The sequence below is a fragment of the Panicum virgatum genome, chromosome 9N, assembly GCF_016808335.1.
Source record: "Panicum virgatum strain AP13 chromosome 9N, P.virgatum_v5, whole genome shotgun sequence".
Classification (NCBI taxonomy): domain Eukaryota; kingdom Viridiplantae; phylum Streptophyta; class Magnoliopsida; order Poales; family Poaceae; genus Panicum; species Panicum virgatum.
In genome coordinates this window covers 41,063,644-41,080,915 of record NC_053153.1, presented here as the reverse complement: position 1 = coordinate 41,080,915, position 17,272 = coordinate 41,063,644, and the positions used below count along the sequence as shown (strand labels likewise).

General features: G+C 46.7%; 1 long non-coding RNA gene and 1 other non-coding gene across 2 annotated transcripts; one reads left to right on the top strand and one right to left on the bottom strand.

The window, feature by feature from the left end:
• The first annotated feature begins 1,009 nt into the window (after window positions 1-1,009).
• LOC120693094 lies at window positions 1,010-4,829 on the top strand. Its single transcript, XR_005682860.1, has 3 exons — window positions 1,010-1,497; window positions 2,690-2,765; window positions 3,370-4,829. It is a non-coding gene; the product is annotated as an uncharacterized LOC120693094 (long non-coding RNA).
• Window positions 4,830-15,011: 10,182 nt separating this feature from the next.
• Window positions 15,012-15,117, bottom strand: LOC120693708. Its single transcript, XR_005683162.1, has one exon. It is a non-coding gene; the product is annotated as a small nucleolar RNA R71 (small nucleolar RNA).
• Between the last annotated feature and the right edge of the window lie 2,155 nt (window positions 15,118-17,272).

Here is a 17,272-nt window from a genome sequence, read left to right as displayed (position 1 = left end):
TGCCACCCCACCACCAGCAACAGCGTGCCAATGTTTGTCGTTAGCTTAGGGAGGTAACCAGCTGAACGATGTCGTCACACTTTAATTAGCTCAACGACGTCAGTCATCATAGGTGTCAATGTGTGGTATATGCAGTGTAAATGTGCGAAACGATTCAACCCGTCACCGATACATATTAAGGGGGTTGGTTTCGTAAAAGTCCGGAGGGTTTTCTATGAATTTTATGGTAGTGAAATGCATATTTGCTTTGCCAAAGTTCAGGGGGTTTTCATAACATTGTGATCTAAAAAGTGCATATCGATTTCATTAAATTTTAGGAGTCTTTTGTAAAATTGACATTCACAAACTCTGTGGGCTCTATTGCAAAATTACCATTCATGGACTGCGGGTTGATTGATTTTGTTAAAATTCAGGGGTCTTTTGTAAAAGTGACATTCACAAAGTCTGGGGGCTCTTTTGCAAACTGTTGTTCATGCACTTTGAGTTAATTTAACCAAAGTTTGAGGGGTTCTTTTAAAAATTTACATCCCCATCTGTTCCTAGCCGTTGGATGGGCCGATCAGACGGTCTAGGAATTCGGGGTGATGTGGCCACCTTTCTAGTGTAGGGAATGCACCAGGATTAGTAGAAAAGAATAGTTAATGATGTTACTCCTAGCTAGGCAAAATTTTTGCTCCCATTTTGGGCACAATGCTATTCTTTGTCAAGAAAAGTTCTGTTCTCAGTTAGTCAAAGTATCATTGTTAGACAAATAACTGTTAAAAATGATGTTAGTATTAGCAAATCTTGGTTACGAATGAACAAAATAGTGCATTTGCTTAGCCAATTTCCAATGACCTTTTGTTTTTGGAGTGCCTATATTGATTATCTCTATCTTCTCTTCTCTACAACTAAAAAGAACGAAGTAGACGTTTACCCCTCGCTTGGTTTCGCTCGCCGCGTGAGTCTGCCCACGGTACAAAAACCGGCATCCCCGCTCCCCCTCTTTCCGGTCCGCCTTTTCGTCGACGGTTGGCGGTTGCTCGATCTCTGCGTGTCTCCGAGCGCGCCTCCTCCGCCGCCTCTCCTCCGGCCTCGCGCTCCGCTCCTCCCTCCCCCTCGCTAACCGCTCCGGCAACGCCCTCCCCCTCTCCGCTCCCCCACCCTCGCCGCTCCGCCCTCCTCCCCATCGCGCACGCCGCCGACGCTCGCGCTCACCACCGCCGCGAGCTCCTCCCTGCATCGCTGCCCACCACTGCCCCCTCTCCGTGCCCCCACCCTCACGCGCTCGACACCCGCGCTCGCCGCTGCCGCTCTCACGCGCCTGGGCGCCGCTTCGCCCTCCCCCTTGCTCTCCGCTCTTGCCTCCCCGGCGCGCTCGCCGCCGACTCTGCCGCTCTCGCATCCCCCTCCGCTCTGCAATGAGCTGGACCTCCACCACCTCCTCAAGTCGCTGAACCTCCGGCCATCGAGCGCCATGAACAGCAGATCTGCCATTCACGTGGTCCCCCAGCGTCGGTGAGCCCTCAAATGAGTCCCCCTTCTCCCCCTCTCTCTTTTCCCCACCTCGCCATGCCCTCGGTCTGTCTGCTATGGACGCTAGGTCCTCAAGGTACCAAAAGGCCAAGTTCAGGCTTGAGTGCAGTCCATTCTAGCAGCTCAAACGATTAGCATTTAATGATCAACAGTCCAATTGCTTACCACATGACAATTTTGATTTGATGGATCGTGCAATATAAATCATATCAAAGTTCTTGCTATTACATTTCATTCTGTGGGCTTATAGTTGTTTTAAATCCTTCAAAGGGTCCACTTGATAAACAGGATATGCTTGATCAACTCAGTTGTTGAGCTTGTTTTGTTTGCCTCATGCCGCTTGAATTGAGCTTCCCGTAATTCTGATTTTGCAATGGGTAAAATGTCTCTTGTCCTTTCTTACTGATTCTGTGTTGAAGTAGTTGCGAAATGGGGGCTACAATTCTGACTTTAACAGAATGATCCAGATTTGCTATATGAGTCCATACGACAACCTTTACTGATGAACTGATCATGTTTACATGCTTCAAAAGTGTACACTCTGGGTCTGAACTGCATTGCCATGTGGCATTAGTGCTATAGGAGATTCCCTTATTTTGTTTGACCATTTGTTTGTCGTGTGAGTAAATCTGAAGCCTATTTAACTGCTTTCTTTGGATCCTTCGACTAAAATCTGGTATGTTATTCCTTTGTGTTGGCCAGTGCAACTCTAGAGATTGATATGTTAATCCTATATGAGGTTGTCCGAGCAATATCCTTTGCACACCCAGATAACAAATATCATGCTTTTTAGATGGCTTCCTAATTTTGTCAGTATACTTGAGTACTAGATGTTGCAACCTGAAGGGCAGGCTTGGTGCAGTTGGTGAGAAGCTCACCCATTGTGCACCAGGTCCTGGGTTCGAAGCAGCCTCAGGTCCTAGGTTCGAAGCAGCCTCCCTGCATATTTGCGGGGGTAAGGCTGGCTTCTATTACCCCTTACCCAGAACCCCACTCAAGTGGGAGCCGCCGGGTCTGCCCTTTTTTACTTGAGTACTAGATGTTGCCAAGATTTTGAGTTTATTATTATGCCATGGACATGCACTTCTTCCTTGGCCCATACATTCCTTTGTAGCCAATTATTTGCAAGTTTTTTGTTGCAATGCAGTAATGGTTGTGTAGTTTTTTTTTTCAGGAATAGTGAGCTGGATCGGAGGCCTGAAAATTTATAATACATAGTTTCCACAGTCTTTCATTACACAACCTGCTAGGTTTGTGCTCTTTAACTTTCTTTCGCTTTCATCAACAAAATACTGCTTACCTCTTCTGTTAAAAGGGAATCTCCTGCGTTTATGTGAGATATCATTTGCACAATGTTGCTCAACGCATATATTTTGTGAATATTAATTTCCACTTTTTGTTTGTATCTGGTTGGTGGTGGATGATTTTAATCTATATATCATGATTTAAAAGGACATACAAGTTGCATGTACAAGTTTGTTGATATATGTGAGTGTTCTATCTCTAATGAATGTATGGAATCGAGCATGCTCAATGTTGCTTTTTTGTGTATTGTATAAAAAGTCTTTTATCACCCGTAGCAATGGCATTCAACTAGATGAACTTGTAATTAAGTCTTGGTATGCATTATTCTGGAGTTAACAGGAAGGAACAGAACTAAATTCAAATACTACAGACTCTGTTTGTTACTTGTTTGCTAATTGCGGATAGCTGGGTTTTACCATTTTGACATTGTTCTTTGATTCACTGTTGAAATTGTAGTGGTGCTGCATTGCAGCATAAGTGTTCTTTTGTTTTTACGGATGAGTGAAACATCATCTTTACGCTCCTCACCTCTTATTCTATTTCTTTTAGATGATAACTGTTGGAACCGAGGATCGATGGACGATCCCAAGAACACGAGGAACACACAAGGATTTCCGGTGACGAACGCCGCGGCGACGAACGCCTGTATCTTGGCCTGTTTATTCACTCAGTTCAGCTCGGCTCAACCCGAACAAACAAGACTACATCGTGCTTTATAGCTGCAGCGCTTAGCAACTGCCCCTCCGTGCACTAGCTCCTGAAGACCCGGCCACGACGTACGTGAGCCACTCCTCATGCGCACGATCTGGCCTCTTGCCAAGCTCTCCGGAAGGCACGTCTGCGACTCATCACTGCAGCTAACAGCCCCCCGTGCAGCTATCCTGCACACAGACACACGCGGCACACCAACGCATTCACACAAACAGTTAGGTTTATTCCTAACAATAACTTAGTTGGCAGGGACATTACGGGCTTGTTTGCTTGGTGCCCTGGCAAAGCTGCCTGGCCCAGGCAGCGTGCTCAGGCGTCCGATTTTGGAGGCCTGGGGTCAGGATCGCTGCCTGGGTGGCGTGCTGCCTGGCAGGGCTGCATCCAAACAAGCCCTACATGCTTGGCCTAGCAGTTGTCAATGGCCAAAAATTATCTGAAGGAATCAAAGCACTGGAGAAGGTCTCTCCCTCCCTCCCTCCTGCCCTAGATGATAACGAATCTTCTACCATCTGTGCATGGTCGCATGAACTGGGCCATCGGCTGCTTGCCACACAAGACCTCACCTGTCACGTGCAGCGGAAAAATTGGAATTGGTGGGAGGAACACGACGCAAATTGTATTCAAAGGTAGTAGCAGGGCATGGCCCTAGACCTCGCCGGCGTGCCGGACCAAGCCGGAGCAATGACTGAAGCTCACGGCGCACCTGGAAGGCAGGAGCACGAACCAATCTAAGATACAATCTGGACAACCAAAACTACCGCAGGTCATGGCTTATATATTGCCAAGCCTGGAAACAACTCGTAACAAACTAACCGACTACTAATCCTAGCAGGGGCGACACTCCGGCGAGGTGGCCACCCTGTCACTGCCCACGTTCGACGTCTTCGAGGATATTTGTCAGGAGAACAATGGAGACTCGGAGCTTTCACAGCTGCACGATGCCATCCGAGGAGGTGCCAAGCCGGAACAGTGGTCTGTGGTGGACGGCTTGATATTGTTCAAGGGGAGGATCTTCATTGCGCCATCCTCGGGGCTCCTGCCTACAATATTGAGGAAATATTTTGCTTGAGAGAATAATGGTGCAGGAACGCAACTTTGAGCATAAGGAAAAATAATATAAAAATCAATTTACTTCTGCATCCAAATTTCCTTGGTTGCTTGAGATATTAACAGTTTTGCCTATACATGAACCGAGCAGCATTGTACTCTGCAGATTTATGTTGCCATATTGATTTGGGATGAAAATATCTGTTATCAAGGAGGTGTCACTGATCCCTTAACAGATGCCAATTTCATCATTATGTGTCCTTTCTTGTCTTCCTGAATTAGAACCACTTTCTGTTAAATTAACCCATCTTGAAGTTGCTAATCCTGCGCTGCTGCTTCTATACTCGCTTGTTTGTCATATGAAGAACTCTCTTTCATAGATTACATCCAAGTAGTTCTGTTAGGTTTCTGCAAGCATGATTAGATGATTTACAAAATGATCTAGGATGGTTTGAACAAACTTTCTTCATCGAGTAGATAATCAATCCAATGGCCACAATTGTGAATGCTAGTTAGTACAGCCAATTTATCTGTAGGTTGCACCTAAGGTACATAAGCTTATTGGGTAATATGTCATAATTTGGCACAAGTATCTGGGTTCAGACATTTTCACCTGCTGATGGTAGAATAAAATTTGAATAGCAACTGCCCACATGTCAGATGTTAAGAGTGAAAGGTTGGACAATGTTGCTCCGCTCATCTACAAAAGCACATCTGAAAAAAGCCAAGTTATTGTTGTACTGTGCTTCTGTGCAACAACAAGAAGAGAGCCTTTCTTTTAGCTGATACTCTATTGTAGCCAATACTATTGAAGCATCTTTTCTTTATTCTTTATTTGTTCAAATAATTCATAACCACTTGAAAGGACCTAATTAAAAATAACTCTTCTCTCTTTTTTTTTTGAAAAACATCCCTAACATGTTGGAGATACTTAACTTTAATTACGAAAGGTGTAACCGACCAGAAAGTAAAATTTGCCCCTGCAAATAGACTTATCTGGAAATAAAACAAAAGAAAAGAAAAGGTGGGAGTGAGTTTCCAGTTAGTTAATTAAGGTGTATGACAGAACTCCTGTCAAAACAAAAGAAAAGAAAAGGTGGGAGTGAGTTTCCAGTTAGTTAATTAAGGTGTATGACAGAACTCCTGTCAAAACAAAAAAAGAAGGTATATAGCAGATAAAAGAGCTCCCATTGTAAGGAGTACTTTCTTGCCATCGTTGATGACCAAGTAATGGCTTCTAGGCTCTTCCTTTCAAATAGAAATCTAAGGTTTATCAGGTTAAAGGTAACATAAATATATTTTAAAAATTAGTAGGTTTGTTTCACAACATTTTGGTTATATTTTAAGTACGTCAAAGAGAGCAAATTCCTAGATAATATAGCAATTGCATATTGGGGTTGCGCTTTTCTAAGTGTGAAATACATGATTCTGATTATTTTTGAATTCATGAAACGTTTCTGTATAGTGCACATAGTCACGTGTTTCTGATGGATGATCAAGTTGGTAACAGCACCGCCACCCGGAGATTTGCTTCTCCGGGAGGACACCGCGCTCCATCATGTTTTGTATGTCGCTCTCCTGCAGCGTGCACCGCTGCCACGACGAGGAAGGCGGCGGAACATCTCCGGCGCTCCCCGAGGTTGACGAGGAGGATGTAGCAGGTGTGGCGGCCATGGCGATGGCGACGAGCCTCGGGAGAGGGGTGGAAATCGCGAGGAGCAAGGAAGCAGTGAGCTCTGGAAGCGAGGCAAGTCAGCAAGGCAGCGGAAGGCTCTGGAGCGCTCGGGAACAGGGTGGGCGCTCTGAGCAACCTCCCCTGTTTAAATACTGGAGCCCATGTAACGGGAAGATTCAAAATCAACGGCCAGATCTAATTCGGCCGGGAATCTTGCGGCGGAAGGATCGGGAGGAACTGTAACTTTCTTTTTACCGTTGCCTCTGACAGCACCGCTCCCCTGTCAGGCTCGCCAGATCTATGCAGGATATAACAGTTCGATTTTTACCACAATGGGAATATGCTCCAAATATTCCTGAAACAACCCGGCATGTCTCAATGACCCAGCCAGGGCCTCTGGGCCCAGACGCCGTGACTACTCGATGCATCTCCGTGACTCCGCCAGCGACCATGCCCGGGGGCTGGGCGCCACCTACGACCCAGCGTGTCTTAGTGACCCAGCCAGGGCCTTAGGGCCCGGACGCCGTGACTATTCGGCGCGTCTCCGTGACTCCGGCAGTGACCCTGCTCGGGGTCTGGGCGCCACCTACGACCCGGCGTGTCTCAATGACCCAGCCAGGGCCTCAGGGCCCGGATGCCGTATCTACTCGGCGCGTCTCCGTGACTCCGCCAGTGACCCTGCTTGGGGGCTGGGCGCCATATTTGACCCGGAGTGTCTCACTACCCGGCTAAAGCTTCAGAGCCTGGACGCCATAACCACCCGGTATGTCTCAGTGACTTGACCAGGGCTTTAGGGCCAGGGTACTGAGGTGGTTCCACGGCCTTAGCTGTCTCGAGGCAGCTATGAGCTAGTATCTTCAGGGAGCTGGCATAACAAAAATACTTGTTGAGGCCTGAAACTCGGTTGGAGTCGAGATCTAGCCGGACGTATTGACGGCTTGCTGAGGGCTCAGACCTCCAGGAGTCAAGGATCAGTTCTTTGACCCTCGAAAAGCTTCTCCGAAACCTTCGGAGGCTCGGGGGCTACATCCAATGAGTGCGCCCAGGGGCGCATCCCGTTCGAGATCTACAACGACTATGGACATCTACAAAGAGCACCAAAAGACCTCGTCCAGTACATCGGGATTCAACTCGGCCCTCCGGCGCTCGGGGCCTTGACGGAGGTAGATCTATATACCTCCCTGCCAAGTGGGGTCCCCATACTCGGGTGACTACCCTGCTCGGTGACTCGGCTACGACTACTCGGCGTGCAGGGACTCGGCTGTATGCGGAAAGGATCTTCAGTAGATCAGGATGAAAGGTTCCAGTTAGAAGTCCGGATATCTAGGGATCTTAGCCGACCTTCTTTCTTGTAAAACAAGCAGAGCATATCTTCCTTGTACCCCTACGACTCTTAGTCTATATAAAGGAGGCGTAGGCAGAACCATAGAGAGACTTCTTCTTCGCATCATTCTACAAACCCTAATATAACCCCGAACACAGGGCGTACGGTATTATGCACATTGCGGCCCGAACCTGTCTAAGTCCTTGCATCCTCGTGTTACCGTCGAGCTCTTGGTCCTAAGATCCCCGTCCTGAAACTCTACCGCCGGGTACACCCATGTTGGACTGGTGGACCGGAAGGACCGAATTCGGCCGACCGGCATACTTTCTGTGGAATCTTGGCATGAGACTTTGCCAATATCATCTAGTGAGAGAAATCAAGCCATTCCAATGGGTAGTACCCCAAAATACACAAGTTGGACCTGGAAGGCTTGAACCCATATCCAAACTGAAGGCATCCTCGGCCATGATTAGAGCACAAATGTCCACCCCATCAAAGAATGATCTACGGCCAGGGAGGATCGTGTCGGTGCAACGGAGGGCCAAAATCTCTCCAGAGCCAGGCCGTCTGGCCTAGTTTAGGCTGCCAGGCCTAAGAAAAGTCGGTTTGACAAACGACCTTTCGCACCGACCTCCAGAGAGCATCAGGAGCGTCCAATCGAAGGCGGTGGACAGATGGCGTGACTCCTAGGCCGGCTGGCCTAGGGGAGGCCGGCCAGCCTGACTTTTTCATGCCATGTGTCCAACCTTCGCGTGGAAGTTACGATGCCGACCTACTTGCGTGAAGTGTAGGCGACCTCGTGATAACCGCCTTGGAAGCACTATAAAAGGGAGCCCCCACCCCTCATTCAAGACACACCATTTGGAGAGGAGAAGAGTCCCAAGCAAGATGTAGTCCATCTTAGTAGAATATGTAGAGTGTGAGGTGAGAGTCTTGGCGAATGCCAAAGTAAAGGAGCGGTGCCGAGTCCTCTCGGTCTTACTCCACGTTTGTAAACCACCTCAGAGGAATGAAGCATCTTCGGAGTGAAGTTCCTCGTCTCTTGTCGGTATCTCGCTAGTCTTCCTCTTTACTTGAGTTACTTGTTTACTTTCTGTCTTTGATCTGCGGGATCCCTAGTCTGCGTAAGTAGCAAGTTCTACTTATTTGAGAGTGCTTTCTGTCTTGCCGGGAGGCAGGAGTGCGTAACTCAATAGTATTAGGCGTGGTGCCTAGAATTGGTTAGTTACCTCGGGTTGTGTTCCACCCCACGGTACTGCAGCGGTAGGTGGTAGGTGGTGACAGCCCTGTCCGTCCTTTGTAGTCCACCACATTCGGGTGTTTTCATAGCAGTAGTTGTCGACGAACGTCGGACTCCCTTCTCATCTTCTGGGTAATGAGTTGGCTAACCGATGTTAGACCCTCTACCCACTTACCTCTCTTCCCCTGGTGGGTCCGGCTGAACTAGTTCTAGGTCTAGTCGCATTTTATTGTTCCCCGTGGATTCGATACCCTGGAATACTCCAAGGTGAAAGCTACATCGGTCTCTGCTTGTGAAGTAATTCATTTAGGCTAAGGAGTGCCAACAAGCTTTCTGGCACCGTTGCCGGGGAACGGTAGCAACACTAGCTTAGAATTCGTCTAGCTGTACACCTTTCTGCCCATCCACATGGATTTCTACTCCTAGTTGTCCGGCAGTTCCATCCCGCGAGTATTTGGAACCTCCACCATCCTATCACCCCCCTTATCTGATGGTTACGAGACCAGTCCCAGTCTCACAGTCATGGTTCGCGCATAGTCCTTCTCTAGGAGAAAGGACAAGAATCCCTATCCTCACCTGTGGAATTCAACCATACCCTGTTCGAACCAAAACACCTTATGGTGGAGCTCTCCCCGTTCTCTCTGACGGGCGAAGCAAAAATTTGTATGACCAGACGGTAGGGAGAGTTGGAGGAGATTGGATCAAGTTGACGGATGAATTTTGCTTCCCTGCTACCAGAGTGTTCGCACTTGGAACAACGTGGGAAAGATCTTTGCTAATGGCAAATCTGGGATACCTCATCGAATTCCGAAAGATGCTGAAGCAACAATTCATTGGTTTCCGGAGCCCTTCTTCCACCCAAACCAACTGACAACCCTATCAGCTGCATCCTCTCACCTCCACCACACATAGTGGAAATTATCAAACCAATCAAGTCCACAGATCATGAGCCACTCATTGATGATATGCCAATGCTCATCATGACCTCAGACATGTTTCTGACATGCCGAAGGAGCATAAGTGCATATGCTCAAGATTTGAGGCATTCATTCCAGATGCTACATCACAGATTAAGGGTCTCACTGTGATCACTAGTAAGGAATGGATAGAGGGAGCGGAATTCAATTCTTGAAAACTCCTCTGCACTATTGGGGACAATGCACCACAAGAGAACTTCTACAATCCGAAGGAACTCGTGTCCTTCTCCCGTAAGCACCCGAAGTGGATCGACGGCAAGATGATGGAGAGTAAGAAGGTTCTCCCTGTTATGTCCCTGAAGATGGGGCATAACAAGATCTTTATGGATTTCCACGTCTTTGATATCCCTGAAGGTGATAAGTTATCCTGACCGGTCAGCCAATAGGGCAACTTGTCAACTCCAATGGATTCCGAGCTACTCTTCATAGCTCGAGGTTGACAAAAGAAGATCCCGGTCAATCTAATCCGTTTAGGCAATAAATTGCAAAAGGCTAGACCGGAGAAAGACCCAATGGAGAAGGCAATGAGCATCTCTAAAGAAGATGCCATTCAATTCACCTAGGAAACAGATTCGGGCGGCCACCTCAAGCTCAACGAAGAAGAAAAAGTGCCACATCTTCTTCTTGAGCTGAAACCGCTGCCTCCTAGGATGAAGAACGCCTTCCTCCAACAACAACAGTAGCATGCCAGTCTTCATCAGCGACATGCTGATAGAGAGTTAGACTCGGTGGTTCGTTGCAGTCCTAGAGAAAGTACCAGTTTGTCATCGGGTATTCTCTCCAGGACTAGAAAGGGGATCAGCCCCGACTTGTGCACCCATCGCATTTTTATGGAACCGGACCATAAATTATCCTGAGAGCACCAATGATGGCTGAACAATGCGATGAGGAAGGTAGTGAACCAAGAGTTATTGAGACTACTACACGCGAGCGTCATCAACCCCGTGTCAGATAGTGTTTTGGTCAGCCTAGTTCAAGTGGTCCCCAAAGAAGGGAGCAATTACCTCTGAGAGTAGAGATCTCACACCTCAAAGGGAAGTCATCAAGGACGTGTATGATAGTCAGCAAGAATATCCGAAATGACCACTATCCTCTCCCCTTCTTTGACGAGGAGCTTGAACGACAGGCTAAGCACTCATTCTTCCATTACCTTGATGGATATTCTGGTCATCACCAAGATCGTATGACCAAGTAAGACTACCTTCACCTGTCCTTATGGCACATTCGCCTACCGGTGAATATCGTTAGTCTTTGCAATGCATCTGGTTTACTTCAGAGGTGTAAGATGGCGACTTTCTCTGACCAAACTGAGAGCATCATGAAGGGTTTCATGGATGATTTTTCAGTCTCTAGCAAGAATACCTTGAGAATTCGGACAAAGATCTCAAGAGTTGCGAAGAAACACACTTTGACCTTAATTGGGAGAAGTGTCACTTTATGGTCAGAGAAAAGATTGTCCTCGGACATTGAGTGCCATGAGGCACTCGTTTCTTCATCCATCATACATTCTCCCGATTGGAAATTTCCTTTCGAGACCACGGGTGGTGCAAATGGTTACGCCGTCGGAGCAGTGCCTGATCAATGCAAGGATAATCAGTAGTATGCCAAATCTTATGCAAGTAAGACATTGACCGGATCTCAATTATGCAACAACGGAGAATGAACTTCGGGCATTGGTATTTGCCTTAAGTTCAGCTCCTACTTGGCTGGTGCTAAGGTAATAGTATACACGGATCATGCTACATTAAAGCACCTGTTGACCAAGAAGGAAGTCATGCCATGACTCATCTGTTGGGTTTTGCTCCTACAAGAATTTGATCTAGAAAATCAGAGATAAGAAAGGAGTAGGAAATTTTATGGCTACTCATCTCTCAAGTAACCGATTAACCGATTGACTTCTTGAGAGATGATACTCTTCTGGAGGTCACTATATCCAGACCAAGGTATGAGAATTTAGTGAATTTTATGGAGACTGGATATATATCTCTAGACGAAGATAAGAAGAAGCTATATTCACCTCAGCAAATACCACCCTTGGGAGAACCGCTATCCATTCAAAGTCTTTGCTATTTGTTTACTCCACTACTGCATCCCGCTATGTGAGACCCGCAAGATTCTTGAGCATGCCACTCCTTACCATAAGGATGATACTACAAGTATTCTGTATTCATGCTTAGGTTCGGCAGAATGTACAATTCTAGCCAACCAAGTTTTGAGACGCTAAAGAATCTGTGCGATGCCCAAGATGTCAGAAACACGAGAATTTCAATTCCCTAATGCTTTGTCACTGAAGAGCAACCTTCAGTTGGAAGTAATCAACATATGGGGAGTTCACTTCGTGAGTCTTTCCATATGTCAGAGCAAGTACATCTTGAAGTCCATGGACTATTTGTCCAAATGGATGAAGCACTTCCTGTGTTGCAGCCGACTCAAAGAATTCAAAGAAGATGGTTCAGGAAATCACACTTGCTTTGAATTTCCAAGAGTCGTGTTTGGTGGCGAAGGCTCACACTTCACAAGACATGACCTATAGGAAGTGTCTAAGTGAGTTGAGAGTAAAACCACTGGGCTGCTACTCCATCCCATCCCTAGACCAATGTCCAGGCAGAAACATCTAACAAGAAGATCAGAAACATTCTGCATAAGATATCGAATGCCATGGGGAAAGGATGGAATAACATGATACCCGAGGCACTCTGGGCATATAGAACAGCCTTCAAGACACCGATAGGACAAACACCGCACTAGCTGATCTATGGAAAAACTTGCCATACACCAGTTGACCTTGAGTTCAGATCCCATGGGGCAATTAAGAGGTGGAAAATGGATCTCCAATCAGCCGGGGTTAGAAGGGAGAATCCAATAGGCTGAATTGGATGAATGGAGGAAGAAGGCTGTTGACGGCCATTATTTCTCATTTTGACCGTCAACTTCTCGGGAATAACATGAGCTTCACACCATGTTTCATACATATTTTGCTTATTTCTAACAAGTGCAACAAGTTTTGAATGAGTTGTGGTCACAGGAACTAGTGTACCAAAAATCAGGAAAAATTGACAAAATACCAGGCTGACCGGCCTGGCACCTCAATATTCCATGCCACGAAACTTTTCCAGAGTGATCATGAGCACAAATCCAAGCCAATCCAATTTGGTTCCGCCCAAAATTCACAAACAAAGACCGAAAGGCTTGAGCAATGGAAGGTTGGGTCCACTTTCAGTGTCCAAATGCAGTTTCAAGACCTAAACCGCCTTGAGCAAGAATGTGCAACCGTTGATTGATGCGTCGGTGGAACGGAGGGCTGAGAGGAGCCAAACCCAGGCCGGCCGGCCTAGGGGAGGCCGGCCGGCCTAACAATCACGTGCTTTGGACCCAATCCTCTTCCACCGACTTCTAGGAGACAATCCAAGCCGTCCACAAAAAGTCGGTGGCCAGATGGTGGGATCCCCAGGCCAGCCGACCTAGGGGAGGCTGGCCTAGGGGAGGCCGGCCGGCCCCACTTTGCACCAGTTTATGCTCAACTTCGGGTGGAAGTTACATCAACCGACCTAGTTGCTTACAACACACGCGCCCACCTCGTACCGACCTTGGAGCACTATAAATAGAGAGCAACACCCTCACTCTCAACACACACCAAAGGAGCTCTCTTCTCTCATTTTTAGTTTCTAGAGTAGGTTAGGTAGTCTGGGAGTTAGAGTCGAGTCGAGCTTGTCTCGAGATTCCAGAGTCGTCATCGGAAGTTTGTATAAGCCCTTGTATCTTTTCCTTTGACATTTATCAATATAAGTTATCTTCTTTATCTTTTGGAGTCAGCTTTACTTTCCGCATTTATTCACCTTTCCAAGTTATCTTACTTGTGTGCGGAAGTTATTCTCTAGCTTAGGCTTTGTACCTATCTTGTTTATCGGGATCTTACCTTACAGGTTTTATCGCCCGGACTAGAGTATCTCAAGTTAGTGCTCTAGGTTGAGGGGGATTTCTCTTGTTTGCGACAAGAGAAATCCTAACACAGAGTACGGACGTGGTGTCTGGGCTTAGTGTTAGCTAGAAAGTGTGTTCCACCCCACAGAACTGTTAAGGTAGTCGGTAGGTGGTGACAGCCCTATCCGTCCTTTGTAGTCCACCACGTTCGGGTGTTTTCATAGCAGTAGTTGCATGTTGCCGTTGGACTCCCCTCTCATCCCTTTCTGAAGTCCTTCATCTTCCAGCTGCCGAAGTAAGCTCTAGGTTCCCGATAACTAGTTAGAAGCAAGGTTTAGTCTAGAGAGGTTAGCTCGATAGTCTAGATGTGTTTTAGAAGTCTTTCTCACTCATTGTCCTCCCAGCTGCTTACCTCTCTAAGGATTAGAGTCTCCTGTGTCAAACAGTCATCATTGGCCATTATCTTATCCTATCATATTAGGCTTTCCCCCACTAAGTTAGTCAGTTGATATCTCTAGTAAAGTTTGTCATTCAATTCTTCGATACTCTTTAACCATAGTGCTTCCCTGAGGAAAAATACGATACCCTTGAATACTCCAAGGTGAAGTGCTACAGCGGTGATTCTGTGCGCTTGAGGAATCCATATTCTATTGAGCGTAAGAAACGCCAACAAGCATTTCTGGCGCCGTTGCCGGGGAAGCAATTGGCTAAAGATATCGTTGAATAGTTTGATAATACTAGTTTGTCACCGCTAATTTTAGCGGAATTTCCATTGCTCTCGGTATCTTTGTGATTTCTGCAGAGCAGTGCAGGACCGAATTTGATCTACCATATCACTTCAACTCATATCTAGAAAGAATTGGGTGAATTTTTTCTACCAGAAGAAATTTTCTTAGGATCAAGGTTTGACAATGCCAGCTTCAATACCCATGGCTCAGAATACACTTCGTCAATTCTCAGCCCCATCCAATAGCCATATCCCTACTGGACTGAACAATGACCAAGGCACTGATGGCTTTGAGATAAAGACTGGGCTTGTCAACATGGTTCAAGCAAATCCCTTCTGCGGAAAGGCATCAGAGGATGCCCACGCTCATCTACAGAATTTTCTGGAAGTGAGCAGCATAATCAACCCAAGAGGCACTATGATGGATAATGTTCGTCTTCGACTGTTCCCATTCTCTTTGCTTGGGAAAGCAAAGACGTGGTTCTATACCTACAAGAAAGTGTTTAACACTTGGGATGCGTGCTCCAATGCTTTCATAGTCAAGTACTTTCCGGTGGGCAAGACTAAAGCCCTTCGGAACAAGATTTCTAGTTTTGAACAACTCCAGGAAGAGACAATACCGGAAGCCTGGGAACGTCTTTAGGATTACATTGTAGCATGCCCACACCACGACATGGAAGAATGGCTTATCATTCAGAACTTCTTCCATGGCCTGAACCAGCGATCGCAAGATCACATGGATGCAGCAACGGGAGGAGCATTCCTCTCTCTCGATGTTGCAGGAGCTAAAGTGCTCATCGACAAGGTTGCTTCCAACCAGAGTTGGAAAGGAGATAGGCAGCCGGCTCATGCAAAAGGAATACATGAAATCGACCGTGTCAATGTGCTGGCAGCCAAGATGGATCTTCTCATGGAAAAGCTAGAATCTCCACACCAGGAAGTTAACCAGACTATGGAGCCTCAGATGACATGTGAGAAATGTAACAAAACTGGACACTCGGGTAAATCTTGCCCATTCACTCAAGAGGACGAGAACTCCATTGGGAACAACACTCCCAATGACTCAGACCGTCGTCCTCAGCAAGGTTGGAATTCTAAGCCCGACCTCCCCTTTGGCCAACAGCAAGGTATCAATTTTAATAATAGTTTTCAGCCCTCGCTTAAAGACTTCATGAATGACAAAAAACAAATGAATGACAACATTAGTGAGAAATTTCTTGCTAATGATAAAATTCTTGAGTCTTTGGCTATGCAACTAGAAGGGTTTAACTCTATTATTAAACATCAGTTGAGTTTCAACGAATTGTTAGAAACTAAAGTAACTCAGCTAGCCTCATCCTGCCTTAACCATGACACGGGGAAGCTATCCGGGCAACTGGAAGTTACCCCGAAAGAAAGTTTGAGTGCGGTAGCTGTGCGGGCAAGGCAATCTGCACAGAAACCACATCTTCTGCAGGATGCAGGTATACCATCCTGTCTTAACCAGGACACGGGGAAGCTATCCGGGTAACCGGAAGTGACCCTAAAAGAAAGTGTGAATGTGGTAGTTGTGCGGGCAAGACAATCCGCACAGAAACCACATCTTCCGCAGGATGCAAGTACACGGTGGAAGACCGTAACCGCCGGGAATACTGATGCTGAAGACGAAGTGCTGGAGGAGGCCGAAGAATCCAACACCATTGCTACCCAGGAAGACCCCGTGGACCCCCCTAGAACTTCACGGGACTGTCACGATACAACCGCCTTACTGTTTCTAGAGCGGAGAAGGAAGCCGGTGGCCGACAACCAATTTGGCAAGTTCGTCGAGGTAACTAAGAAGTTTTATGGCAACATACCACTTCTTGATACTATGCAGGTTAACATGTGTAACACCCGGTTTATAAAAGGACATAAACCGAGCAATCATATACGTGCCAGGATCAAGTCACACGTATATACAATAGAATGAACAGTATATCATAGCACATATCACGTAAAAAGATATAATAAAGCGAGTACGGATGTTATTTATTACATTAATGACATAAATGTCTGATACAGCGGAAGTAAAGTACAAATACGATAAAAAACTCTCCGAAGCTGAGCAGGGCGCCACAGGGACGTCGACTAGGAGACGAATGCCTAGAAGTCCTCGTAGTCCTGGTAGCGCTAAGCGAACTCCCTCGCGTCGGCAGGAACTGAGCGGCAGTAGAGTATCCAAGAGGAAAAAGTTGAGAAGAGGCAAGGGTGAGTACACAATTTGTACTCAACAAGTATAACACAAACTATGAGGCTCTAGGTTGGCTGACTGACTGCATTAGCTTTTAAGTATTGGCAGAATTTTATTAAAACTATTTACTACAAGTTGGTGAATTACCATTAACCCAGTTACATAGTAATTAATCAAAATTAATCATGTTACTACTGAGAACCAAACCAAAACCACCAAGGTAACCCCGAGAGGCACCACCCTCGTCGGAAGGAGATAACCCCACTAATCAAAATGAGGATCTGGGCCGCTCATGACCGTGAGCACGGCTAGTATACCAGTTTTACACTCTGCAGAGGTTGCACATCTTTACCCACAAGTCGTGAGCTACGCTAGTTGTCCATCACACTTCCTTAGGTGAGATGACTAGCAAACTCACTACGAGGCCTTTACAAAGAATCTCGTTGGTAAGGAGTAACCGCGAGGGTTGGATCGGCGACTATGGAGCAGGTCTAGTGGGCGTCATCGACGAGGCCACTCAGTACGAGGGACATAGAAGCTTACCACCCTTGCCCCGCAGATAAGTTACTCCAAACCAAAAAGACCTAATTATTACGCCAAGACCGTCCCATTCCAGTCTTG